Below are 27818 nucleotides of genomic sequence, written 5' to 3'. Positions count from 1 at the left end.
ATATTTAAACTGCAGCTACGCGCACACTTCTCAATGCTTGCAGCTCAGGAGGGCGCTGGTGAATACATGTCCCCAAAAGCCAAGAAGAGTGCGGCCCTCTGATTCAGTGAAGCATCCCTGGGACGCATTCTGGATGCATTGGAGTCCCACCGCGATGTCCTCTACCCCTGCTCTGGCTGCAGGAGGCCCATCAGTCTCACCACTCTGGCTTGGGAGGTGGTGGCAGAGGTGGTCAGTGGTCAGTGCCAATGCTGCACACAAGAGGTCAGCCATCCAGTGCAGAAAATGGATGAATGATCTCATCCATGCTGCCAGGGTAAAGCAACCATCTCATCACTCTAAACTCACACACTCACAAGACCATCACTTAATCACTGGCATCTCACTCACTACCAGCTCAAGGGACATCATTATTCACTCTCTCACACAAATCCTCACATCTCCATATGGACTCATTTCCACCCGAGACTGCCTCCTCACCCTCACCATATTGAGGCCACTTGCACAGATCAACATGTGCCCACCCTCACACACCCTGGGATACCACCCTTGCCCAGTGCAGCCCTCACCCTGCAGCCTCTTCCCTTTCCTGAGGCCACTTCTCCCCCTGACCCAAGCAAGCCCTAGCCTTGCAGCCACTGAAAAGCCAACCCTGCCTCACGGCTGGTCTGGTAGGTAGGGGCCTGCCCGTGAGACCCCCTAAAAGTGGTGTGGTACTGCCTGCAAAGCCTGGCGCTAATGACCACCAGTGCTACCTGAAGAAATGTAGGCAAACAAACCTCAAAGCCCCGAGCGAAGTGCAACGCGCCAGATGCACGTTGCTTATGTACAGTTGTGAAACACACCAATGTGCCCAGATGATCCAGTGTGGGGGGGGATGATTCCGGTGAGCAGGGCTTATAATTAGACGCAAATGTATTACAATGACGTTCTCGACGTCTGACGGCGGGAAACGTGACCTGCCATTGACGGGCGGAGCAGATGATCGCAAACTGGTTTCATGACGTCGTAAAACCAATTTTTGGCCTCCTCGCCATATTGTACACTCACGCCCGCCATGATGCCCGACGCTAACGGGGGCGAAAATTCCAGCCAAAAGATGTTTCTTTAAATGAAATCGTTGCTTTATCTTTCGAAATTGGACATAGGAATAGAAAGAAGAAGAGAAAAAATTATATTAAACTTAGAAAAAGAATGAAAGATAGTTGAGCACATTAGTTAGAAGAGTGGGGAAATTCTAATTAAGTGAAAGAGAACACAGAGAAAAGGGAAGTGAGGATACGAAAAGAATGGAAAGTCAGACAAACACAGAGGGTGTATAAATGCTGGGTTTTTTTTTGTTAAATTGTGTCCTAGTGGTTTATTTTAGCAGTTGATGGTCAATGCAAGTTTATTTCTAATGATTGTGTAAAGCTTTTACAGTAATATTTAAAAATTTTCAACAATGCAGCATTTGCAATGAAAACAAACAAAACTAATGACTCCAGGAAGACAAGTTTCCTGTGTCTGCCAGCAAGCTAAGTACTCACAGGTTTTAAATTAACAACTGTCTCTATAAATCTATTCTATTTTACTCCTAAAAGACTTTTATACACACTGCAGATTGCAATAAAAAAATTTGAACGGAAGATCATTTGAAGGGTTGCAGCATGATTTTTATTTGCCCTGACGAATACTGCTGCAAGGGGTGCAACGATGGTGGTTCAGCACCCCAAGGTACCCTCTCAAGGCAGATCAAAGCAGGGTGTTTGGGAAAAGGTAGTAGAAATTCTGAATACCAGCAGTAATATGCAGCACACACACAAGATGTGCCAGTTATTTTAGCCATCCAAAAATGTGCCAAAGTAAGACATTTCTTATACTCATTCACAGGATAAGGGTGGCTCTGGAAAGTCAACATTCATTGCCCATTCCTAGTTGACCTGAGAAAGTGTTGGTGGTCAATTTTGAACTCAGGGGCTTGGTAGGTCAAATTAAGGGCAATTAAGAGATACTGGACTAGAGTCTAGAGTCACATATAAACCAGACTGATTAATTATAAGTATCCTTTGCTAAGGAACATTAGTGAGTCAGTTGGGCTTTTATGACAGTCTGAGAGTTTAATGGTCATTTTTGTTGATATCTGCTTTTTACTTCCATATTTTCTAAACAATTCAAATTCTCAAACTGCTTTGGTGGGATTTGAATTCCCATTCTCCAGATTATTGGTCCAGGCTTCTAGATTTACACCCTGGAACATAACTATTATACTATTGCACCTGTTTAATAACAGGTATGCCCTGTCCATTTATTCCCAGAGTCCTGATGTTAGTGACAGCTGAAGGTAGAAAGGCATCAGATGAGAATGGGGAACAGCAACAGTGGTGATTTTGAAGGGGGGGTAGACATTTATGGTTGAATTACATTTAAAACGGTGTCTTGCTGTACTCGGCAGTGAATGATTTTTGTTCGATTGTCAATCCAATAAGGGTCTTAACTACTCCCTCAAAGCAGCAGGTTACAGCGCTAATATTGTGGCAGCAACTCAGAGAAGGAGCTTCTGTCCATCTACATGGGCAGGATTTTTGGGTCGTTGGGCGGGTGAGGTGGGCAGGCCCGGGGGCAACCGGGAAATGGCCGCCGCCCGCAATCGGCCACTGACCACAATTTCACGCTGAATGGCCAATTAACGGCCAACCAGCGTGAAACATGTGCTAATAGGCCCAGAGCTGCCGGGGTGGGGGCAGCAGGAGAGCGAGCACTGAAGTCAGCCTGGTCAATTACTACATTAATGGCCTTAATACGCTCACCCGACGTCATCGTGTGCAATTTTACGCCCGATCGGGTCCGGCGCACGCCCACCCATGGGACGTAAATTCTACTCCATAGATAAATAGCCATGTCTGCAATTTACAACATCCTGAAAACATATTGAGCCACACAGTGTTTCTGGCTCTTAAAAAGGGCTTTAGAGTTTTGGGCCATTAACTACTGGCATGATTTTCTCTTTCACACTCCCTCTCCACACGAGGATGATACAATATAAAGTGCACTCCATTTGTCTTGACCTCAACCCACTCATATTTGCAGGGTCAGGTAAATTTCAATAGATCCAACACACCATCACTTGGCAGAGATCTGCATCAATAAATGGTGGGGGAAGGGCAGGTAAGAGCAGCCAGATGGCCCCCTGGATTCAAAATCTCTGAGAAAACTGCAAAAATGTCTCCACCAGCCTTCTTTAATTTTTAAAAAGTATACATCCCTCAAAGGTGGATTAGAAAGTATGTCACCTTTACTGATAAACCTGCCTTCAGCTGACAGAAGGCATGGCACCGTATATAATTGGGTGTGAAGGCAACACGACAGCATGGCTGCTCTTACACCATCTTAAGGAGGTGTTGCAAACCATGTGTCCCTCCTACTCCAGATATCTTCTTGCTGGTTATTAGGTTTGGGCTTTCAATACTGTCAAGCAAGAGAACAAAAGCAAAAACTTATTTAAATGTCTGTTTACCACAGACAAAATATGCTTACAACGGTGACCTTGGTGTCATGGCCTCCAAGGCTTGCTTCCTCTTCCTTTTAGATCCTCTGATCTGAGAAAGTTCAGTTGAAAGAGCTGCCACCAGATTTTTCTGAGTACAACCCAACTCACCCCATTCACATGGCTTTACCTGCTTAGAGCAGAAATACTCTGCACATCCTGGGACCTCTCCCCATCCCCTCCACTGCCCACCGCTCTCTCCCCCCGCTTCTATTCCACTATATCAGGCCTCCTGACCTTTTCCCTCTGCTTCTGCTTGGAAATCAAAAATTTACAGGGAACAGAGAGGAAAATCAAGGCTATTCTCTCCATGCAATTGCACATGATTATAGATATAAATATCTCATTATGAAATTTAAACATAATACTGAAATAGTGTTGCTTATTTTTATGGCAAAAGCTTTCCATCATAATTACAGGCATTTAATTAATAAATTTAGATTTGGAGAAGACTGAGTATAGGCTCAGAGAAATCTATAAATGCTTTTACTGAACCCACATTAGGGTCAGTATGTATTTTTGGAAGAGGAAAAACAGAACATGTGAACAAAATGATCATGAATAAGTATAGAATATGGCCATTATAAAATAGCTGGTGTATCTGGGAGTGCTCAGGATTGGGAACGCTCAGGTCCAGTTTATCATTACGATGGAGAGGCTCTCTGTCGTGACAAAAATAGTAAAAATGGCTGAAAATCCTAAGTCCCGCCCCCGAACAGGACATTTCCTATTTTCGTGGGGGCAGGACTGGAGTCAGGCTAGGGTTTGCACATGCATGTTTTACAGAGGCAACTGGACATTTAAATCATCAGCTACCTCAACTTAAGTGAGATTTCTGTAGCCCAGAAGTGCGAAACCTGACGTCTGCAGATTAGAACAGCTAAGAGCTGGTCTGAACTTGGTGGATTAATTTGGATAGCCAGAGTACCCCTTTGGAGAAATAGGATACCCCTCTGAATATGGTCCAGGGAGAGGTAAGACACCCTTTTTGTTAAAAGTAAACATGATTATGTAAAAAGTGCATAAATTTATTGGAACTGTCAAAAGTTGTTAAAGAACTGTCAGGTTGTCAAAGAACTATCAAACTGTCAAAGAGCTGTCAAAGCTATCAAATAACTGTCAAAACTCATGAAAACTGCCAAAACCCACTGGAACTGTCAAAGCTGTCGATGGATTTAACTGCTGGGCTTTAAATTTAAAAGAACAGCCTGGAGGTTAAAAAAGATCAGTGCTTGATACTCCATTCTGTCTGTTGACATAAGCCTGAGGGTTATCATTATAGGATTTGTGCTGCAATGGCTAATTTTTACAAACTAAGATTATTATAGTGTAGTGCCTGTTAAGTGAGCAGTTTGACTGACAGCTCCAGGAGGTTATAGAATAGAAATGATTGTTTTCATAAGAGGTTAGTTGAAGGTATTTCTATGCATTACATTTTTGTATCAATGAGCCTGTATTTTTGCTTAAAATAGTGACATCATCAATAGACACAATTTTATTTTATGCCAGCATGGCTCCTGAGGTTTGCCCATGGTAGATACTAGACGTGTTAGCATGGAAGGGGGAATGGCAACGGGTGGTGGGTGGGGAGTATGCAATGGCATGAGTTGGCACTAAGTTGGAATAAATAAAGTTATAAAGGGCCATGGGGATGTGGGTGCATAGGGGATACGAGGGCTATGGGGTTGGATAGAGAGAATGGATTGGAATAAAGGATATGAGATGCCATGGGAGTGGGTAGAGGGGCACTGAGGTGACATAGGTTGGCATCTAAGTGGCATGAGAGCAGGTGAGGGCTGGAGGGAGGATTTTGTTTAAATCATTTTTTAAATTAAATTCATCAAAGTGCCTGAACACAGAGGCAATCTTATGCCCAGCCTGCACCCAGCAGCCTCCACACTCATTCTAAGGAGGTGGGCCCGACTTCTAATCCAGCCTGCACCCCTAGAACAAAAATCGGAACTGTGGGCTGCCATTTTTAAAGGGAATTCTCACATCTCTGTTCACCTAACCCGGGAGCAAAAATCTGGGCCTTAGTTTCAGCTTAGGACCTGCTAGGTATCAGGGTGGAGGCAGGGCCTGACAGCAGGCCAGGTGATCCTATGGCTTGGGTTTACTCTAGTTTTTTTTTATTTATTATTTCGTGGGATGTGGGCATCACTAGCAAGGCGAGTGTTTGTTATTATCCGTAATTACTCTTGAACTGAGTGACTTGCTAGGCCATTTCAGAGGGCAATTAAGAGTCAACTGCATTGCTGTAGAAATGGGATCAGGTGTAGGCCAGACCAGATAAGGGCAGCAGATTTTCTTCCCTAAAGGGCACTCATAGAGTCATAGAGGTCTGCACCAGTCAAACAAGTACCTAACTATTCTAATTTCATTTTCCAGCATGAGGCCCATAGCCTTGTATGCCACAGCATTGCAAGTGCACATCCAAATACTTTTTAAATGTTATGAGGGTTTCTGCCTCTAAGACCCTTTCAGGCAGTGAGTTCCAGATTCCCACCACCCTCTGGGTGAAAAAGTTCTTCCTTACATCCCCTCTAAACCTCCTGCCCCTTACCTTAAATCTATGCCCCCTGGTTATTGATCCCTCCACCAAGGGGAAAAGTTCCTTCCTGTCTACCCTATCTATGCCCCTCATAATTTTATACACCTCAATCATGTCCCCCCTCAATCTCCTCTGCTCCTGGGAAAATAACCCCAGTCTATCCAATCTCTCCTCATAACTAAAACTCTGCAGCCCAGGCAACATCCTGGTAAATCTCCTCTGCACTCTCTCTAGTGCAATCACATCTTTCCTATAATGCGGATTCCAGAACTGCATGCAATACTCTAGCTGTGGCCTAACCAGTGTTTTATTCAGTTCCAGCATAACCTCCTTGCTCTTATATTCTATGCCTCGGCAAATACAGGCAAGTATCCCATATGCCTTCTTAACCACCTTATCTACCTGTCCCACTACCTTAAGGGACCGATGGACATGCACACCAAGGTCCCTCTGATCCTCGGTACTTCCCATTCATCGTGTATTCCCGTACTTTCCTTGTCCTGCACAAGTGCATCGCCTCACCCTGATCCGGGTTAAATTCCATTTGCCACTATTATTATTCATTATTTACCACCCCACCAATTTTTGTGTCATCCGGGAACTTACTGATCATCCCTCCTACATTCAAGTCTAAATCATTTATATATACCACAAACACAAGGGACCCAACACCGATCCCTGTGGAACCCCACTGGACACAGGCATCCAGTCACAAAAACACCCCTCAACCATCACCCTCTGCATCCTGCCACTCAGCCAATTCTGGATCCAATTGGCCAAATTGCCTTGGATCCCACGGGCTCTTACCTTTGTTATCAGTCTCCCATGCGGGACCTTATCAAAAGCCTTGCTGAAGTCCAAGTAGACTACATCAAATGCATCTCATCCCTCATCTACACACCTGGTCACCTCTTCAAAAAACTCAATCAAATTGATCAAACATGACCTCCCCTTAACAAAACCATGCTGACTGTCCTTGATTAATCCCTGCCTCTCCAAGTGTAGATTAATTTTGTCCCTCAGAATTGCTTCCAATAGTTTCCTCACCGTTGAGGTTGGATTGACTGGCCTGTAGTTCCCTAGTTTATCCTTTCTTCCCTTCTTGAATAACGGTACCACACTGGCTGTCCTCCAGTCCTCTGGCACCTCGCCTGTGGCCAGAGAGGTATTGAAAATTATTGCCAGCACCACTGCTATTTCCTCCCTTGCCTCACTCAACAGCCTGGGATACATTTCATCCGGGCCTGGAGATTTATCTACTTTTAAGCCTGCCAGACCACTTAAAACCTCCTCCCTTTCTATGCTAATTTAAAAAATTATATCACAGTCCTTCTGCCTGATTTCCATACCCACATCGTCCCTCTCACTTGTGAACACTGACACAATTTATTCATTTAGAACCATACCTACATCTCCCGGCTCCACACACAAATTACCACTATGGTCCTTACTGGGCCCTACTCTTTCACCAGTTATCCTCTTACTCTTAATGTACTTGTAAAATAACTTTGGATTTTCCATTATTTTACCTGCCAATGTTTTTTCATGCCCCCTTTTTGCACTCCTAATTTCCTTTTTAAGTTCCCCCTACACATTCTATACTCCTCTAGGGCTTCCACTGTTTTGAGCCCTCGGTATCTGCCATAAATCTCCCTTTTCCTCTTTATCCAATCCTGTATATCCCTCGACACCCACGGTTCCCTGGATGGTCCCACCCTTTGTCTTTACTGGAATATTTTGGCCCTGTACTCTCCCTATTTCCTTCTTGAATGAGTCCCACTGCTCTGACGCAGATTTACCTCAAAGTAGCTGCATCAGTCCACTCTGGCCAAATCATATCTGATCTTATTAAAATCGGCCTTCCCCCAATTTAGAACTTTGATTTCTGGCCCATCCTTGTCCTTTTCCATAACAACCTTGAATCTAACGGAGTTATGATCACTATCTGCAAAATGTTCCCCCACTGATACCTCTACCACTTGCCCGGCTTCATTCCCTTAATTTAGTTCCAGGACCGCCCCCTCTCTTGTAGGACCTTCTACGTACTGGCTTAAAAAGCTCTCCTGGATGCATTTTAAGAATTCCGCTCCCTCTAAACCTATCACACTATGACTAACCTAGTTAATGTTGGGGAAGTTGAAATCCCCCACTATTACTACCCTATTATTTTTACACTTCTCTGAAATTTGCCTATATATCTGCTCTTCTATTTCTCTCTGACTGTTTGGGGGCCTATAGTACACTCGTAAACCAGATGATAGTTCCATGCTCACCATTACTAGTTTTCAATTCCAGAATTATTAATTAACTGAATTTAAATTCCACCAGCTGCTGTGGTGGGATTTGAACCCCTGTCCCATGAGCATTAGTCTGGGTCTCTGGATTATTAGTCCAATGATATTACCGCTACACCACCATCTCTAGTCAAATGGAAGAGTGGGATATCTGAGCAGATGTAACCTATTCAATGAAATAAAAACAGAAAATGCTGGAAATACTCAATAGGTCAGGTGGTATCTGTGGAGCAGAAAACAGAGTTAATGGGCAGAATTTTGCCCGCGAATGGCGGGTGGGCCCCACCGGCTCGGCGGCGGGCAGACAGCCGACCCCCGCCACCGAAACGGGGCCTGCCGTCATTTTGAATGGGCGGGCCAATTAAAGCCCACCCAGCGGCCTGCCCGGCAGGAAGCGCTATGTGCTTCCTGTGCGGAGGGGAGGGATTCCCCATCTGTCAAAGAGCACACTGCTCCCTGAGGCAAAGTCCTGTCTCAGGGAGATTAGTGACAGGTAAGTAAAGTCTAAAAATAGATAAATATTGAAATTATTAACATGTCCCCCTCATGTGACAATGTCACACAAGATGGGACATGTTAATAAAAATGACATAAACTTTATTAGACTTTTTAAAAATGGACATGAAACCTCATACCGCCAATGGGATGAGGTTTCATGTTTTATCAGAAGCCCGCTGGGGCTTCTGGCCTGCCCGCCAGCCTTAAAGTTGGACGGGCAGGTCTTTAATTATCTTAATTATCCTGTCGATGGCCTTAATTGGCCATTGACAGGTCGGCGGCGCGGACAGCTGATTTCGCTGTCTGCCCACCTTCCTAAAAATTTAAAGGGACTGGGATGATGTTGGGGGTTTCTCCCAACGTCATCCCGCGTCATTTTCCCGTTGGCAAGCGGGCCCCGCCCCAAATCGCCTACGGGAAAATTCAGGCAAATGTTTCAGGCTTGTAACCTTTCATCATGAGGTCATTTAACAGAAGTATTCAAGGTTATGAAGGATTTTGATGGAGTGCATAGGGAGTGAATAGGCTCAATAATCATAGGACACAGATTTAAGATAGTTATCCAAAGAATGACGGATAATTGAGCAAATTCTTTACTGCAGCAATTTATTATAATCTCGTATGCACTGTCTGAACAGGTAGTGGAAGTAAATTCAATAATAAGTTTCAAAAGGGAACTGGTTATAAGCTTGAAAAAGAAAATTTTGCAGGGCTATGGGAAAGAGCAGGGAAATGGGACTAATTAGATAGGTCTTTCAAAGAGAAACAGAGTTGCCTCCTTCCTTCTGTAATATTCTATGATAAATGAGTTGAACTGCATGGTTTCGAGAAAGAGGAATAGTGAAATGGTGGAATGTGTAAATTAGAGACATATTTAAAATTACAAGCCAATGTACTTCCTGAAAAGTAATGGGGTAATGTAAAATGTACTTGTGCTTTTGTTGTGCTTTTTCACTTTTGATTATAGATAAAAACAGATCAAACAAAGAGAAGTAGATTATTTATCAAGTTCAAAAAGCTCATGCTTAATAGAGTAGATATGAAGATTTCTTATTCTTTCGTGATGTATAAATAAAATGAGGAATGATGTTTTCCTCTGGGTGTGGCTTTAAGAATCATTAGATGTGTAGTGCTGAGAAGTGCATGCACTATGGGTGAATTTATAGAAATTGGCATTAGTGATGCTATTCAGTGAAATCATCAAGGTCTTCAAATGCTTGAGTACAATTAGGTAGCAAAAGGGAAATATAAGAAATTCTTGTCCCTGGCTTCTCTCTGCTGGGAACCCTCATTAGATGCAACTGTGGAGAAAAATGTATGCAATTATTCTGGGCACAGCAAAAAAGCATGTGTTGCTATGGCACACACACACTCGACATTCAGTAGGAGAAAGAAGAACTGACTGTACAAATAAAGGCAAAGTAATATTGCGCATATAGTTTAATTGGTGACTTCTGCAAACACTGCAGGGGATGTTGTAATTCATTATTAAATTATGGAGTGCTAAATCAAGGAACTATAGAGAGGGAGTGAGGAGTTCACAGGAGGTACATCAGTTGCTACAATCTATTACAGGGTAAGGCACTACCAGCCAAGATGAAGATATGTGGACCTCACAAAAGAGCCATTCCTCACGAGGCCAAGGCTTAATACATATGTAGTAAGAAAACTCTGCCGTCTGGTTAACAGTGACCTGTAAGCACAATAAAACATCAGCATTGCCCTTTCAGTGGAGGTGAATGTCACTATCATCTTATAGTTTATGTCACTGCTCCATTCCAGGCACCAACAGGAGGCACAATGGTTGTGTTAGAGATTATGTTAAAGCTCTCCTTTGCCACTCATATAGACATCCACTACAATAGCTATCCCAACATTAGCAACAGAGACAGCTATAGTGTTATAATGACAAAACTGCCCGAAGTACAGGGGATCTCTGACTCTGCAGATATGACTAGTTAATCACAAGTAATTCCCGGAAATACAGGTCAATTAAAATTCTTTACATGTATAAATGGCATGGAAGTGAAAATAGTGCATGCATGCAGTTCCCTTGCAGTATACATTTTTTTTTCATTTTTGCTAATGCAATATGACACACCTGTTTAGCAAGGAAGGAAGAATCGAAGAATTCTCAGGTGATCTGGAATGAATGGTGAATCCAAGGTTGATAACCACTTTGATGAATACCTGTACAGGAGCACATTGAGAAACATGTCCAAATATCAGATTTGTTTCTGAGTAAATATTTATTTGTCAAAGCAATGATTCAGATCTCTTGACTGATTGGTGAGCAAATGGACAACATTGATCTTCAGAATGATTATGACCTATACACTTGCCTTTCTGCATAACAGAAAGCTCATATGTTAAGCACCAATAGCAAAATAAACACCAGTGACTATTGGACAAATGTTTCTGTTTTTGGTGCTATTACTTAAATATGTGGTCCCTCTGTGGATATGATGTACTATTTCAATCTTTCCTACTGTGTTCATTCCATGAAATTATAAAGCTTCCAAACAATGTACCAAACAATGAGCTTCCCTGGACGAGTGTATAGACTGGCTGGTGCTCCTGAGCCAAATGAAAAGATTCTTATGATTGTCTGTGGATGTCTAAGTAACCAGCACGATTTGTCTTCATAGTGCCAGGAATATCTTTTGTGTTAACTGTGCCAGTGTTTGTGAATTCAGAAGTATGATACTGGCTGCACAATTATCATGTTGCTGCTTCCCATTCCCTGAGTGTCCATTGGCAAGCACAGGACACTGTATCTGTGAGGTTTTGACATAATTCCTTGACATCTGTCTTCTGTTGTTCCTCTGTAGATTCTAAGGCCACATTAAAGTAGCAATCACTGCAGCTACCAGACAATCTGCATTAATCATGTTACTTTCCATCCTTTGAGGTAGAAACTCAAATGATCTTTCCACATAATCCAAGTCTAGCATCATCCTTACTCAATGCTGCAGTATCATGCAGCTCCAAGCTATGCCTCCATCCTTCACCTCATAAGACAACATCTCTCCTGCACCCATCAGCCCTCTGTGCATAAACCATAGAACCATAGAAAAGTTACAGCACAGAAGGAGACCATTCAGCCCATCTTTTCCATGCCAGTCTGAGGATACCCAGGTGCCCTTTCTAATTCCACCTTCCTGCACCCAGCCCATAGCCCTGCAGCTTACAGCACTTAAGGTGCAGATCCAGGTACTTTTTAAAAGAGTTTAGAGTTTCTGCCTCTACCACCAACTTGCGAAGCGAATTCCAGACACCCACTACCCTCTGCATAAAAAAGTTCTTCCTCATGTCCCCCCCTACACCTTCTGCCACTTGAATCTATGTCCCCTGGTTCTAGAATTCTCCACCAAAGGAAACAATTTTATCTTGTCCACTCTATCTATTCCCCTCATAATTTTGTACACCTCAATCAAGCCACCTCTCAGCCTTCTTTGTTCTAAGGAAAATAACCCCAACCTATCCAATCTCTCCTCGTAGCTACACTTTTCTAACCCTGGCAACATTCTTGTAAACCTCCTCTGCACTCTCTCCAGAGCTATTACGTCCTTCCTATAATGAACTTTATTTTTTTAATTTTTTAAAGAAAATCATGTTTGGCTTTCTGATAATTCTAAGTTGTGCATGATCAAGAATGAACATCAAGATGCCTGTTAGTAAAAAAGGACAGCTGATCATTTATGACATACTACTTAACATTGCCATAGAGATGGGCTGTACAGCTTAGAAGGTTCTTTTGCTTAATATATCTGCCTATTTCTCAGAGATTTAATCTTGTCTAGGCTACAGCTCACTTCACTTCGTGTGAGGGAAAAATAAGTTGGCCAATTTGCCCAACTTTACGCGAGAGAAAGAAATCGCCAGTGGTCCCCACAGTGGCTGGTCTCACGACTTTGCTTCCAGTGGCTGATGCTCTTTGAGCCTGGGAGTGCACATTTCCACTGAAATGATCCACAAAAGCTGATGAAGGACATTTATTTTATCCTGGAGAGTAGTGTTTTTCCTACCACTACAGGTAGATCGAAAATAAATACTTTACTCCACACAATACTCCAGTTGTGGCCTTACCAGTGTTTTATACAATTCCAACATTATATCCTTACTTTTATATTCTATACCTCTGCCAATGAAGGAGAGAATTCCATATGCTTTCTTTACAACCTTGTCTACTTGAACTGCTGCCTTCATGAACCTGTGTACTTGTATGCCAAGATCTCTCATTTCATCTACCCCTCATAGTATATTCCCATTTATTTTGTAATCCCTGTAACTGTTTGACCTCCCTAAATGTATGACCTCACACTTCTCTATGTTAAAATCCATCTGCCACTTTACCGCCCACTCCACCAACCCATCTATATCGTTTTGGAGATTATGGCTATCCTCTACACTATCCACTACTTGGCCAATCTTTGTGTCATCTACAAATTTCCCAATCATGCTCCCCACGTTCACGTCCAAATCGTTAATATATAACACAAACAGCAAGGATCCCAACACCGAGCCCTGTGGAACACCACTTGAGACAACTTACCATTCGCAAGGGCATCCATCGACCATTACCCTTTGTTTCCTGTTAGAAAGCCAACCTTTTATCCAGTTTGCCACATTACCCTGAATCCCATGGGCTTTTACTTTCCTGACCAATCTGCCATGTGGGACCTTGTCAAATGCCTTGTTAAAATCCATGTACACAACATCCGCTGCACTACCTTCATCAACCCTTCTTGTCATTTCCTCAAAGAATTCAATCAAATTTGTGAGGCAAGACCTTCCTTTAACAAATCCATGCTGACCATTCCTGACTAGTCCATGCCATTCCACATGACCATTAATCCTATCTCTCAGGATTGATTCTACTAATTTGCTCACCACCGATCTAAGACGAACTGGCTTATAATTGTTTGGCATATCCTTTGATCCCTTTTTAAACAACGTTTGCATTTCTCCAGTCCTCCTGTACCTCCCCTGTATCTAGTGAAGATTGGAAAATCATCCTCAGAGCATCTACTATCTCCTCCCTGACTTCCTTCAGCAGCCTCGGAAACAATCCATCTGGCCCTGGTGACTTATCAACTTTCAAGGATTTCAACCCTTTGAGTACTTCCTCTCTCTTTATGACTATCCCATCCAATATCTCGCAGTGTTCCTCCTGGACTACTATATATACATCCTCCCTTTCCTTTGTAAACACAGAGACAAAATATTCATTCAAAACCCTTCCCACAGCCTCTGCATCTACACACAAGTTTCCATCTTCATCTCTGATAGGTCCCACTTTTTCCTTAACTAACTTTTTGGCATTAATGTATTGGTAAAACATCTTTGGGCTGTTTTTAACTTTACTTGCTAATCTTTTTTCATGCCCTCTCTTTGATTTCCTTATTTCCTTTTTTACTTTGTCCCTGCACTTCCTATATTCGTCTAGGCTATCTGCAGTGCTTAGTTCTTTGTGCCTATTGTATGCTTTATTTTTCTGTTTGATCTTCCCCTGTATTCCTCTAGACAACCAGGGGGGTCTAGATTTGGCAGTACCACTCTTATTTTTGTAAGGGACATGTCTACTTTGTACAATGAGGATCTCGCTTTTTAGTGCTTCCCACTGGTTTTCCACTGTTTTATCCTCCAGCAGTGCTGTCCAATCCACCTCAGCCAAGTCCCTTCCCATTTCTGCAAAATTTGCCTTCCCCCAGTTCAAGACTTTTACTCCTGCCTTATCTCTGTCCTTTTCCATGGTAATGCTAAATCTAACTGAATTGTGATCACTGTCCCCGATATGGTCGCCAACTGTCACTTCACCCACTTGCCCTTCTTAGTTCCCCAAGACTAGGTCTAGAATTGCATCTCCTCTCGTTGGGTTTGTCACTAATTGGTTGAAAAAATTTTCCTGGACATACCGCATGAATTTTTCTCCCTCAATGCCCCTTATATTGTTTGAATCCCAGTTGATATTAGGATAGTTGAAGTCTCCTACTATTATTGCCCTCTTGTTCTTACAAGCAGAAATTTGCCTACATATTTGTTCTTCTATCTCCCTTTGACTATTTGGGGGTCTGTAGTATACTCCCAGTAGTGTGACTGCCCCTTTTTTATTTCTAAGCTCAATCCATAAAGCCTTGTTTATTGACCCATTTAGTATATCATCCCTTCTCACAACTGGAATTGATTCTTTAACCATTAATGCTACCCCTCTTCCTTTTTTATCTCCTACTCTATCGTGTCTGAAGACTCTATAACCAGGGATATTAAGCTGCCAGTTTTGTCCCTCCTTTAGCCAGGTCTCCGTTATAGCAATGATATCCTGCTGCCATGTGTCTACCTGTGCCCTTAACTTATCTACCTTGTTTGTAATACTCCTTGCATTGAAGTACCAGCTGTGTCTCATCCCCTTTATCAACTGACAATCTCAAAGTAAAAACAGAATTAGCTGGAAAAACTCAGCAGGTCTGGCAGCATCGGTGGAGAAGAAAAGAGTCGACGTTTTGAGTCCTCATGACCCTTCAACAGAACTGAGTATAGTTAGGAGAGGGGTGAAATATAAGCTGGTTTAAGGTGGGGGGTGGGGGGGGAGAGAGAAGTTGAGGGTGGGGTGGTTGTAGGGACAAGCAAGCAGTGATAGGAGCAGATAATCAAAAGATGTCACAGACAAAAAGATCAAAGAGGTGTTGAAGGTGGTGATATTATCTAAGAAAATGTGCTCATTAAGAATGGATGGCAGGACACTCAAGGTACAGCTCTAGTGGGGGTAGGGTGGAAAGACTGACAAGGTATTAGTTGCAGATTTAAAAATAATGGAAATAGGTGGGAAAAGAAAAATCTATATAAATTATTGAAAAAAACAAAAGGGAGGGGAAAGAAATGGGGTGGGGATGGGGGAAGGGAGTTTAAGATCTAAAGTTGTTGAATTCAATATTCAGTCCGGAAGGCTGTAAAGTGCCTAGTCGGAAGATGAGGTGCCGTTCCTCCAGTTTGCGTTGGGCTTCACTGGAACAATGCAGCAAGCCAAGGACAGACATGTGGGCAAGAGAGCAGGGTGGAGTGTTAAAATTGCAAGCGACAGGGAGGTTTGGGTCTTTCTTGCGGACAGACCGCAGGTGTTCTGCAAAGCGGTCGCCCAGTTTGCGTTTGGTCTCTCCAATGTAGAGGAGACCGCATTGGGAGCAACGAATGCAGTAGACTAAGTTAGGGGAAATGCAAGTGAATTGCTGCTTCACTTGAAAGGAGTATTTGGGCCCTTGGACGGTGAGGAGAGAGGAAGTGAAGGGGCAGGTGTTGCATCTTCTGCGTGGGCATGGGGAGGTGCCATAGGTGGGGGTTGAGGAGTAGGGGGTGATGGAGGAGTGGACCAGGGTGTCCCGGAGGGAACGATCCCTACGGAATGCCGCCGGGGGGGGGTGAAGGGAAGATGTGTTTGGTGGTGGCATCATGCTGGAGTTGGCGGAAATGGCGGAGGATGATCCTTTGAATGCGGAGGCTGGTGGGGTGATAAGTGAGGACAAGGGGGACCCTATCATGTTTCTGGGAGGGAGGAGAAGGCGTGAGGGCAGATGCTTAGATAATATCACCACCTTCAACACCTCTTTGATCCTTTTGTCTGTGACATCTTTTGATTATCTGCTCCTATCACTGCTTGCTTGTCCTTACAACCACCCCACACTCAATTTCTCTCCCCCCCACCGCCCCCCACCTTAAACCAGCTTATATTTCACCCCTCTCCTAACTATACTCAGTTCTGTTGAAGGGTCATGAGGACTCGAAACATCGACTTGTTTCTTCTCCGCCGATGCTGCCAGACCTGCTGAGTTTTTCCAGCTAATTCTGTTTTTGTTTTGGATTTCCAGCATCTGCAGTAGTTTTTTGTTTTTGACAATCTCAAAGTGTCTGACTGTGGCTGCTGCTTATGCATAATACCCATTGTGGTCACACTGCATTGCCTATTGTACTCTTAAGGGCCTCACCACATCACACTGCCTGCTGCTACATGTGAGAGCAGACGCATCATTCATGTGTATAGAAAGGGACCTCTGTAGTTCAATGTCATTACTGATAAGTTGTAGTTTATAAAAAGCGTTTATTTTCTTTTAGCCTATATATTCTACAGGTAGCCTGTATTTCAGCTGGTCTGTATGTAACTCCCCTTCTCTAGCAGGCTTGTGCCTCTGACAGTCTCAGGTATAATAAATGTCGTCTTCTTCTACTGAAATGATGTCAGTGGCTTTTAGGTATCAGTGTCAAATGTACACAATGATTATGGGCTATTTTTTACTTGTAACAATAACAACAATGCACTTTAATGCATTTAATACAATGCAGGGTACTTTCACCTGGGTCAAAACCTTCATTCATTGACTACCCTGTACTATAATTTCATATGTGAAGCAATGAACATGATTGTAGCACTTACCTTTATCTTATCTTCATTGTTACATATTTCATCATTTAGGTCTATGTACTTAATTGGCTGTACAGCACTTTGGAATGTCCTAGGGTTGTGAAAGGCACTATATAAACACTTTTTCTATGTGAATTAAATTGCTAGATCTAATTAATACTCGCCTTTACATTCCAAGTACCTGTATCTACCATATGTATGAAGGCAAACAGTTTTTCATTCTGCTAACTCGATCAGAATGCTTTTACAACTATCCTCTTACAGAATAATTCCCTTGTTTCTTCCTGAATTCTTGTGCTGAATTTGGCGTGGATACGTTCACCAACCACTTTCCATGCGGAAACCTTTCTACCACTGACCCTGACCAGCTGCTCGCATTTTGAGTGGCCGTAAGATTTCAGGATTTCCATCAGTGAAAGCCACTGTCTATGACACTGAGCCATTGCACTAAACGCTGATTTTCCGCAGCTGCATGGACAAGTTCTGCAATGTTTAAATGGGTTCTGCAGCTGTTTCCAGTCTTTGGATGGGCTTGTCATTACAGCTGTGGCCCGATTGCACACTCACCAATGAGCAATGCTGCTGCAGTTTTGTGGCTGCAGCTGGCAACACCAATGTTGCACAGAGCGCAAATTGACAAATAAGCATTAAAGCACCTGCACACACCTCAATAAATAATAGTGCATCACAGAGAAAAAGGTGGCTGTCACATTGCAGGTTTCAAGTTCGTTCCCCTGAATACATCAGCTTCCACTGCAAGATATGGCATTCATCTTATATTTCTGGTGGCTATATTTAGTTGTCCCTGCTAACATAGCTAGCTCAATGTGAGGATTATTTTCAGACAGTAACTTCTGTTTGCTCCAATCCTTAGTCTCACTGTTTTGTGGCGTGTTTGCTGCAGGCTGTGCCAGTTTTCTTGCCCTGGTTTCTCACCTTGCCATCATCCTTCAAAAAGTAGGCTACCGGATTGCTTAGCAGTTCCTGTTTCTGCAAAGTGATGATGGATCCTGTCTCTGCAGGGGATCAAATAAAGAAAACAGGAGATGATAACCTTGCATATTGCAAAACAATAGTGTAATTGTCTGGCAATTTCTACTGCACAGGTCAAAATGCAAAGCTCATTCTTAAAAATAGCCAGTCAATCTTACATCTCAATTCTACTGAGATCTGGTGTTGTAATGCAGTTTCAGTGCATGGAAATGATTAAGGTCAAATCTGATACAGTTTTGAGATTGAGGATGAATTGTGAATGATTATTTCAATTAGCTGGCAATTCTATAACAAAGTGGCTCAATATTATCATTACTACAGAAGACGGACATTAGAGGAAGTTTTTTCACCAAAGTTTAATGGTGCATGGAATTCATTGTCAAAAGTGACTCTTGAAGCAGAGCCGCTAGCATTATTTAAAAAGGGAATTGGATTAGCAATTACAAAAGGTAAAAGGCAGGTAATAGAGTGTTTTCCTCAACTTTGCCCCTAGCAAATAGCCATTTCCCCATGTGTGAAAATTAGGAAAATGTGGCTGATGCCCATTTCCATTGCACTACTCCAGGGCTTCCAAGGAGATGGAGGCAGGTGTGGGCATGCAACCACAGCTTGGCCTTCCCATAGGAGCAGGCCTAGCCAAGGATTCCTCAGACAGGAAACGTTGATATTCTTGGCCCAGATAGGAGTGTTGGACTTTGATGCATTGTTCCAATCTAATGGCTGGTTGGGAGGAAGGGGTCAGGGCGGGGAATAGGGAAATAAGCCCTGAGAGGTGCAACTGAAGGTCTATCACAGAGACTGTGAATGCCCTCTTCTGTATTGTAATTTCTATGATTCTAGCCATTAGTTTCCTTCTCTCTTTAACAGAATAGATCAGTGTTCTTCATTGCAAGGCCTGTGAGCCAGTGGCGGCTCCAATCGACGCTAAGTGCGGCTTCCAGACCAGTGGTGTAATGCTGCCGGAGCAGAGCTCCGGCACCTCCAACCAGGGCCTGGAGAGCAGAGTGCGATGGAGTGGAGTGCCAGGGCTCAGGGAGGAGAGGCTGGCTGCGAGGTCTGGGAATGAGCCGTTGTGGAGCGGAGCCACAGGTCGTGGCGGCTGTGGGGGGGTTGGGGGGGTGCGGGGGGTGGAGGAAGAGGCTAAACGCTCAGTGTTCGTATGGGAGTGAGTGAGTGAGTATTTGATTATGTGAGTGAGTGTGTGTGTGTGAGTACATGTGTGTGTGTGTGTGTGAGTGAATGTGTGTAAGAGTGTGCAGGAGTGAGTGAGTGTGTGTGGAGTGGGAGAGTGAGTGAGTGTGTGTGGGAGTGAGAGAGAGTGTGTATGGGAGCAAGTGAGTGTATGTGAGTGTGTGTGGGAGCGAGTGAGTGTATGTGAGTGCGTGTAGGAGTGAGTGTGTGAATGGTGAGTGTGTGTGTGTGTGAGTGAGTGAGCGTGTGTGTGGGGGAGAGTGAGAGTATGTGTGTGTGGGAGAGAATGAGTGTGAATGGGAGTGAGTGAGTGAGTGAGTGTGTGTAGGAGTGAGAGAGTGAGTATGTTTGTGTTTGGGAGTGAGTGGGTGTGTGTGTGCAGGAGTGAGTGTGTGTGTATGTTGGGGGGGTGTAAGAGAGTGAGTGAGTGTGTGTGTGGGGAGTGAGGGAGCGAGTGAGTGGGTGTGTGTGTAGAAGTGAGTGAGTGAGTGTGTGTGTGCATGGGAGTGAGTGAGTGTGTGTGTGTGGGACTGAGAGAGAGTGAGTGTGTTTGTGTGTGGGACTGAGAGAGGGAGAGTGTGTGTGTGGGAGATCCATTTGTATCAGGAAACGGGCCTGCTCCTTCAGGAGTGAGCTGATCCTGACAGTGGCCTCCACCGAGGGTGGCGCCACCTGGTATTTCAATGCAGCTGACCACTGGAATTGTCCAAGGGGCAGCCACCATCGCAGTAGGATGCGGCATACAGGAGTGCGTCACCAGCTCACTGGGAGAGAGAAGCACATTCTGCAGGTAAATCCCTCACCCTAGCGCTGAGGCCCGGTTAGTCCACTTGAAGCCTCCATTCGCCCAGAAAGAACAATGTATTCTGCTTTTCGATTATTGTCCTTTCTTCCTTTGTGTTATCGCAAGCAGGAGCAAATCAGGCCATGGCTTCTATTATAATAGTTGATGTGGCTCTCACATTGCAGGTTTTTTGCTATAGTGGCCCTTGCTTGAAAACTAATGAAGATCAATGGAACAGATGATAATAGGTCACACTATACTGGAAAGATTGTTCATCTCTTTTTGCATAATGGTCTATCATGCAAGAAATGGCACACCTGACAAACTGCTAAAGCTATGAACAAATTATTGGCACCTAGCAAACACCCTGAATGCTGCCATGTACCTTCAGTATGGACATCTTTTCTGAACTCTTGCAATACATCATGGACGAAGTGCTCTATACCATCAAACCACTGCAGTATCTTGCTAAGCATAACCATGGACCAACACATGGAAGTTCTGTCGCCAATGCCCTCTTAGGGCATAGGTTAGGGCTGTGGTACCTGAAGAGAGAGAGAGAGAGAAGTGCTCTGAGTTCAGTAACACCTCTGAAACAAATTGCTGAAATGTACGGTAACTATTGGAATGACTACAATCCTTTAAAAAGGAAGTAATAATTTCCTGAGAGAAGAGTGCACTTGCAGCTATGAAGCTAAATTGCAACCACCCTCCCCTGGAGCAAAATACTGTGGATGCTGGAAATCTGACATACAAACAGAAAATGCTGCAAATACTCAGCGGGTCAGACAACATCTGCAGAGAGAGAAACAGTTAATATTTCAAGTCGATGACCTTTTATCAGAACTGGGAAGAGTTGCTTAAAATCTATCACATCTCTAACTTATGTAGTTCTGATGAAAGGTCATCAACCTGATACATTGGGCTGAATTTTTCCAGCCCCATGGCGCCAGGTATGGAGGCGGAGGAACCGAAAAATAGTGGGGTGGGTGTCATGTCAAGAAGGCTCACTGACACATTCCTGCCACCAGAGAACCTTCCTGGTGGCAGGCTGGGGGGCCGCGAACCTGAATTGCCACAATCATGGCCAATCCTGACCTAGCAGAGGGTTTCCTTTCCCAGTAGATGTGCTGGCCCTGTCAATGGGGTATGGAGTCTCTAATTTTGATGACGGCACCCCCCCCCACAGCTTGCCACAGGGAGGCCACCTCCATGGAGCCTCCGCCCACAGCAAGGGTCCGAAAATGCTAGCAAGGTTGTAAAATCGCCATTAGATTTAGTTCTTTTGTTCACTACTGTGCAGGCCCAGCGAGGATGCCTCCATGTTGAGGCACCCTTGTGGTTCCCAAGCAGCCTCAGCAGCCTCAATCTCTCCCAGTCAGGCTGCCGTGGCTCCAGAGTGCTGAAACTCTGATTGAGTCAGCAGCATCGAGAGCCCACCTGTGCAGGAGGGCAATTAGGAGGCTGTCTCCGGGAAGACAGCACTGCCGGTCTTGCTGCTGGCAAATGTGGGCTTGGGACTCCCATTTGGTCCCAACACTGGGGTCCCAAAGCCTGTGGGAAAATTCAGCCCAAGAACTCTGCTTCTGTCTCCAAAGATGCTGCCAGATGTGCTGAGTGCTTCCAGCATTTTTGGTTTTTATTTCACATTCTCCTGGAGTTTGTTTGATTGTGCTAGGAAGTTAGAGAAAATTCTCACAGTATTTCCTGATTTTTTTGCTTATCGTGCTCAGGTACTAAATTGATGAGTGAGTGTTTACAGGTTCACCTCATTTACTATAGAGAGTGGGTTTGATGTGTTTTATGGTTATCGCTTGTCATTCTTTTGGTCTGCTTATTTTTCAGATATTTTGATGTGAATTTGGTCCTACCTGCTGTCTCACCCTCCTTCTGCCTTACAACCAGGCCAGCTAGTTGAAATTGCTATGGCTGAACCCAAAAAGGCAGCTGCCTCATCGGTACCTACGACTGGTATTTACAGCTGCAGGACACTCATTCCATATGTTCAGGTATCTGCATAGGAATAAGCCATTGGCAGAAACTGAGTCAGGTTAAGCCCTACTTCAACATTCTCTCAATCCAATATCTCAGTATATGTAAACCTAGGAAAGAGAGACTCCTCTCCATTGGAGCAAGGGTCTGAACAGCCCCGGCCAGAATACCCAAGATAGAAACTGGGGGACTGGGTTTAGGATCTATCACAGGGACTCCACTGCAGATGGGCACGGAGTGGGCTGCAATTCTGTACATGCTAGTCATGCACCACTGCACACATGAACTTCTCTGTAGTTCCTGCTGTACCTCACAGGGTATTATGCATATTCTTAAATGACTGCATGAAACAGTGATGCTGAAATAGATCCTTGCTCCAAATGCAGGCTCTGTGGGGTACAACACCCAGATTCAGAAACTGAGGAAGATACTTGAGCTGTGCCTCAGCCATCATGTTCCTGCTCCCCGGCTGTCACCTACACTTTCACCTGCTCCTGTTCATTCCAGCTCAGTGCTTCATCCAGTAATCCTTCCAGATCCTAAATCTTCCAGAATGGATGTTGCGAGGTGCCATCTGCTCATTGTCACCAGAGTTTGAGCCATCCTCTTAGCAGATTCCCTACAGAAAAAAAAGAGGCACATGTGTTAGAATTGTGACCATCAAGAGTCCTTTCAAACAGAGATGACATTCTATACTTCCTGCTTTGCTGCTGTTGTGCAGTACTGAGTAAGTAAGCAAGAAAGAAAAAGCTTGCATTTATATGGTGCCTTTCATGGCCTCAGGATGTGCCAAAGCACTTTATAGCCAAGAAGGTGTGCTGGAAGTGTAGTCACTGATGTAATGTAGGAGATGTGACAGCCAACTTTCTCACAGCAAGTTTCCACAAACAGCAATGGGATAATCACTGGATAATCTGTTTTTTGTGAAGTAAGAGCAGGAAATAAGATAAAAGTAATAATACTAGTCGTAAACTTCGGGAAAGCCTTCATGAGCTCCCTCTTCACACCTTCTTACTTAAGGAGGGAGAGACTTGCATTGGAAGCAGTTCAGAGAAGATACACTAGGCTGATTCCTGGGATGAAGGGGTTGTCTTATGAGGAAAGGATGTGCAGGTTGGACCTAAACCCATTGAGTTTAGAAGGATGAGAGGTGGGACGGAATCATCCCAGATTTTCACTAAGTGAGATAGCGGGCAGGAAAAAAGACGTTTTACCCATTGGTCACACTGGCAGGTTTTTGCGCCATATCATCCCAATCCCGCCTCATTAATCATGCATTCCCGGGAAACAGGCTGGGTCGCTGGTGGGGCATCTTCTCATTCGCCCGCCCCGCCGTCACCTTAGTCCTTCAGTAAAGTGGGTGCCATATTTAAAGGCTGCCCCTGCAAAGCGCCAGCACTCTACAAGGGATAGGAAGCTGTTGGGAACTGATGGCTGCCAAAGGGAGGAAAAATGCTGCCCGCAGGTTTAGCAACGCTTCCCTTGAGTACCTACTGGATGCAGTGGAGGCCCATCGTGAAGACCTCTACCCCACTCTGGACAAAGGCCAGCAAGCAAGGTCACCAATCCAGCATGGGAGGTGGTGGCAGCTGTGGTTAGCGCCAGCACCCTGTAAAATAGGACAGCCACCCAGTGCCGAAAGAGGATGAATGTCTCATCTGTTCCGCCAGGGTAAGTCACTCTTCTCACACACTCAACTCACACACTCACAAACTCATCACACATCCACAGGGATCTCAAACCTCAAGGGACAACACCACTAACTCTCACACACAGCCTCACATCTCCATCAGGCTCATATCCTCAGGAACTCGCGTCCTCATCCCGTCCATGGCTCCACTCACCACACAAACATTCCACGTGGTGCCATGTATCCTGCTCACAATCTCTCCACCTGTTTGCATGGATCAAAGCAACAGGGAGAGGTCACAGACGGGGAGGGGGGGGGGTGGTGGAGTGGCCCACATTAGACTCCTCACTCACTTTGAGAAGTGTGCCATCACACTCTGGTTAGGGTGTGGACCATGCCTGCAGTGACAGTGAGGTCAGCGGCGACCACCCACGTGAGGATCCTACACCACATCATCCCTCTCTCAACACAACTGTGAGTGCTCTCTCTCCTGCTTTTGACTCTGCTGCCATGCACTAATTATCTCTACTTTGGTTCACAGGGAGCTCTGCCGAGTGACCAACGCCCTCAGCCAATCAATCCCTCAGCTCCATCCAGGTCCTCACCTCCAGCCAAGAGGACTCCTCCTCCATTGAAGAGTTGGAAGTAATCAGCTTGGAAGATCCGTCACAGTGCTTACCCACACCCTCCACCAGTGCAGAGACACACACCTCGGTCTAGAGCAGGCTCGGGTTCACAATCTTGTGGTCACCGCATGGACACATGTCCACAGCAGGAGGAGGCAAGTTCAGCCGAGCTCAGAGGACTGCTGGGGAAGAAGCATCTATTAGGTCCGATTCAGATGATGAGCCTCTAGATCCAGCCTTACAACTCATCATGGAGAGTCAGGAGAAAGCAGGGGAACATCACATAGAGCTGTTGGAAGCCTTCAACATAATGACACACGAGTTGGAGGAAAGCCCCTGCGAGCTCTCTGATGATGCGTATGGAGGTCTCCATGGGGAGGATGGTGGACGCCATAGAGACCCTGGTCCAGCAGAATGTGGAGATGTGCACAGGCCTGCACTCCATCGTGATAGCTATGGGTGAGTTTCTGCAGTGGCAACTCGAGAGGGAAACGGGGCACCTCGAAGTCCCTTCAGGTGCTCTTTCCCCTCAAGGAGTTAGGCCGAGGCCATTGTGCACCCGAAGGGAGGGGTGCAGCAGCTGTGCACCCATGGGCCATTCACTCAGGAATCTCAGAGGTTATCCGCTCTCTGCAAGTCCCCTTTGCCTGTGACCCCCTCAAACTTGTCCTCTGTCACCGCAGAGGGAGCAGCTGGCCCACAGGAGGACGGCCAAAGCAAGTTGGGGCCCCTCAAGGCCTTGGCTCTCCAGAGGACACACGCCAAAGTCATCAGAGGAAACAGGGCCAACCATTATACAGGCTGCCTCCAGCCTTGCTGCAGCTGTCAGGGCAGCACCTAGAAGAAATGGTAGGCCTAGAAAAGTTAATAAGTTATGGTCACAAGTGGTTGCACGGGTGGACACATTTTGTCACTTTATAATCGGAAATATATTCACTTCCACTGAATAATGTGTAATGTTGTCTTTCAGCTTCATTGACAAGCTTGGCAAATCCTCCCCTGCTTCCCCCGCACTAGCAGTTCAGCTGCACGCAGCCAGCCCATGACTGATTCTGGAGGGAAATGTGTGTGTGGCAGGGTCTTTCTCCCACGCATGCGGATCCTCCCTCCATCACACTCATCTCAATGTCCCGAGCATTTTTAATGCTTCAATTATCCATCTGAGCTGACCTGCATCCCTGCCCACCCACTGATCACACTCCCATGCAGCATTTGTTCCTGCCCAACATGAGGCTCCGCTCACTTTTGATTTTGCAAGATGGTTGTAGTGAAGTATGTCTTCAGCTCACCCGTCCTTTCCCCTCCCCAGTCACCCATGTCCTTTCCCCATTACTGTTGACCCTGCTGGCATCACCTTCCACCTCCACTACCAGCCAGAACCCTTTTATTTCTGGGATATCCAAGTGAATACACGTTCCCTATCTTTCAGAGAATCCCACCCCCATCCACATTGACCTCCCTGACCTCCTTCCCATCGCCAGGGTCTGTGTCTGCCTCCGAGTCCCCACCAACTACCCATGCCGTCCCTTCTAATGCTATCGTTGCATCCTCAGCCACCCGCCCCACAGGCTCACTTTGCCCTCTCTCATTCTCACCATTCCCTCCTAGCACTCCCACCCTCATTTCACTCCCCAGGTAGCAGTCTACGACTCCACAAACTCTTCCCTTGCACATTCACCTGGACATCCCCCCACCCCTTACTCCTTTCTCCCCCTTACACCTTCCTCCCCGAACTCCTTCCTCCTCCTGGACTCATTCCTCCTTCCGAACTCATTCCTCCCTCCAAAGTCCTGTCCCTCTCCAAATTCCTTCCTTCCCTCAAAGGCCTGCTCCCCTCCAAACTCCATCCCTTACACCTTCCTCCCCCTTACATCTACCTCCTCAGTTGCCGCATTCTCCCCCATTATACCCTCCTTCCCCCGTACTCCCTCTAACCTCCTCCCAACCTCCCACTCTCCCAACACCATCGTTCCCCCCTCCCAACTTCACTCCGCACAGCACCATTGTTCCTCCTTCCCAACCTCACCCTCCCCGGTACACCTTCCTCTCCCACACACAGATGGACCACCCTCTTCACCCCCTTGATGATCACCTGTAGCAGACCATGGCCAAGACACTGATGTCCTGAAGCAGACCCCCAATGGTGACCTTTTACCTTCCATGAGCTACTTCACAGCAGAGCCATATGCATCAGAATCCACCGAGCATGTGATGCACGTGTTCCTCCAGGGTCCGGTAGCTGTAGGGCTCCAGCATCCTCTGTTGCTCAGATGTCTGCCATGTGAGCAAGGCCCTGATGGTAAGCCCTGACTTCTGCACATCACACTTGTCGAGATGTGTTCTGCACCGGTGTGTTTTCCCGCTGACGTGGGCGGCAAATTTGACATGGAGGATGATTCCAACGAGCAGGGCTTATGATGATATGCAGCTGTATTAAAATGACTTTCTTGACAGGCAGAACAGACGATGGCAAACTGGTTTCATGACAGTGTGAAACAGATTTTTGGACTTCTCACCATATTGTCCATTCACCCGCCATGACACCCGATGCCAATAGGGACGGAAAATTCTGCCCTTGGGTCTTATTAAAGCATATATGATTCTGAGGGGGCTTGACAGGATATATGCTGAGATGATGTTTCTCCCAGTAGGGGAATGTAGTACTAGGGGGCACAGTTTAAAAATGAGCGATCTCCCATTTAAGACGGAGAGGAGGAATTTATGCTCTCAGAGGGTCATTATTCTCTGGAGTGCTCTTCCCCAGAGAGCATTGGAGGCTGGGTCATTGAATATATTCAGGGCTGAGCTAGACAGATTTTTGATCTAAAAGAGAGTCAAAGATAATGGGGAGCATACAGGAAAGTGGAGTTAAAGCCACAATCAGACCAGCTATAATCTTATTGAATGGCGGAGCATGCTCAATAGGCCAAGTGACCTACTCCTACTACTATTTCTTATGATCTTATGATTTATGGGTTCCAATATAGATACTTCATAAGTCCTGAAAGAATTATAATATAGGAATACATTTACAACAATCACTTTATGGTATTGCGTGCTTGGGTTATCCACCTGGGAAATGGTGCTGCTGATATATCTTGACAGCTTCTTAGGATATGCCGTCTTCTTCAAAGTCTGTTCCCAGCTCTGTGGAGAGAGTATACAATCTTCAGTTTGGGCATCACTTTACATAGAATTATATAGAATGTACAGCACAGAAAATGACCATTCAATCCAACTGGTCCATGCTAGTGTCTACGCTCCACAAACACCTCCTCCCACCCTACTTTAGATAACCCTATCATACTTTGTACCAAGAA

The 27818-nt window shown here is 45.2% G+C and overlaps 1 long non-coding RNA gene across 3 annotated transcripts in view; it reads right to left on the bottom strand.

Moving 5' to 3' along the window:
* Window positions 1-10149: 10149 nt before the first annotated feature.
* The window catches only part of LOC144687414 (uncharacterized), a 29938-nt gene continuing 12269 nt past the window's right edge, over window positions 10150-27818 (bottom strand). Inside the window, exons 3-8 of one of the 3 annotated variants that reach the window (XR_013578135.1) lie at window positions 27571-27645; window positions 22723-22861; window positions 20636-20795; window positions 18219-18298; window positions 10971-11059; window positions 10150-10170 (exon numbers count right to left, since the gene is read on the bottom strand). This is a non-coding gene — a long non-coding RNA (uncharacterized LOC144687414). Of the gene's footprint in view, window positions 10171-10895; window positions 11060-18218; window positions 18299-20635; window positions 20796-22722; window positions 22862-27570; window positions 27646-27818 lie in introns of those variants that run through there. The other 2 variants (XR_013578136.1, XR_013578137.1) reach the window with 2 other exon arrangements.

This window comes from Cetorhinus maximus, chromosome 12 (genome assembly GCF_964194155.1).
Source record: "Cetorhinus maximus chromosome 12, sCetMax3.hap1.1, whole genome shotgun sequence".
NCBI classification, from domain to species: domain Eukaryota; kingdom Metazoa; phylum Chordata; class Chondrichthyes; order Lamniformes; family Cetorhinidae; genus Cetorhinus; species Cetorhinus maximus.
The sequence above is the reverse complement of the archived record's forward strand: the minus strand, read 5'-3'. Positions and strand labels throughout refer to the sequence as shown.